This window comes from Polypterus senegalus, chromosome 8 (assembly GCF_016835505.1).
Source record: "Polypterus senegalus isolate Bchr_013 chromosome 8, ASM1683550v1, whole genome shotgun sequence".
NCBI classification, from domain to species: Eukaryota; Metazoa; Chordata; class Cladistia; order Polypteriformes; family Polypteridae; genus Polypterus; species Polypterus senegalus.
Window position 1 is genome coordinate 72,862,789 of NC_053161.1, and position 1,817 is coordinate 72,864,605.

The following is a 1,817-nucleotide window of genomic DNA, read 5'->3' on the forward strand; positions in this document are numbered from 1 at the left end:
TAAAGCCATACTCAGTGTATTCATTAGATGAGCGGTAAAAAGTAAGAGCGAGGGAGGATGACTTATTGAGGCATGCAGGCTGTAGTCTTGCGTCAACTCTATCTGAATTGCGATCACATTTGAAAAATATATCTTTTCAAGTTCTATTTAGTCCATATGTGTCAAACTCAAGGGCGGGCCACATCCGCCCGGCGTGTAATTATATCCGCCCGAAGATCATTTTATATACTGTATTATTGTTATTAATGGCCGGGTATATGAAGCGCTGGTAACACAATAAACTACAGATCCCATAATGCAGCGCTTCAGCTGCCTTGCGAACACTTACGCGTTAATCAAGTCTAGCTTATGATGCTGCAAGTTATTGCGAAGCTAGCTCACACGATGCTGAAGAGAAAAGTTGATTCTGAAAATAGAGCCTTTAAAACCGATGGGAGGCTGAGTATATGTTTACTGAACCCGTGTGTCTCATTTGTGGAGCTAATGTGGCTGTAATTACAGAATTTAATCTAAGACGGCACTATGAGACAAAACATCAGGGTAACCTGAATGCAATGCAGAAGATACAGAAAGCAAAAGAATTAAATAAGAATCTGACACTTCAGCGGACGTTTTACCGTGCACAATCACAAAGTGATTTCAAGTGAAGCTGCTTTTATGGGAGACATAAATGCACCAGTGCAACTTGCCCCACTTTCCCTGTTGCCAAGTAATGTTAAACCAAGTCGTCACTATGGTGTTCCCAAATCGCACTTTGCTGATAAACTGAGCGCACTGAGTTTGCACGGCGCTTTGGTGACTTTGAAGAACAAAAAAAGTCAGTCTACATGCGGCTCGAACCTTGTGCATGTTTGGTAGCACATATCTGTGTGAGAAGCTCTTCTCAGTGATAAAGACTAACAAAACAGCACACAGGAGTCGCCTCACTGATGAGCACCTGCAATCCATCCTGAGAATCTCCACAACACAGAACCTCATACCAAACATAAACGAACCTGTTGCCAAAAAAAGATGCCAGGCGTCCAGCTCTAAAATGACATATGAGCAAAGACAACTGAATGATTTGATTTGTTATTGCTGAAAGGAACACATTTTTATTTATATTTCCAGGTTTTGTTATGCAGCATGTTCATATTTGAATTTGTATAATTTTGACAGGATATATTTTTATGGAGAGCAAAATCTTTTGGGATATTTAAAATCTAAGTTTATTTTTTATATAAAATTACATAAGAGTAAAGAAATTTGAATGTGTGTTCTTTTAACGTTTACTTTATTTCTAACTTGTATAATTTAGACAGGATACATTTTTATGGAGAGCAAAATATTATAAGTTGTTTAAGGTTTGAGTTGATTTATTCACGAATAATATTCCTGTCTGTTTTTACCATTCCTACCAAAGATATTTCTGTCGACTAAATAAAAATTCCTTCTATTTAAAATTTAAGTAGAACTTGAACAAATACGATAGTTCATAATATCCACGCAGACTTGCACATAAGAGCGGAGAGTTATTCGTTTTAACAAGCAGCGTATTGCACTGATACGAAATAGCTGTGTGTGTATATATGTAGATATGTATGTATATGTATATATATGTTTATATATGTGTGTGTGTATGTATATATATGTATTTGTGTGTATATATGTGTGTGTATGTATGTACGTATATATATATATATATATATATATATATATATATATATATATATATATATATGACAGCAACACTCATCACTCACAACAGTGACAAAACAATTACATTGACAATCATGTTACGTTATTTTCAAAATGTTTCCTTTTCTTTTTCATTGCTT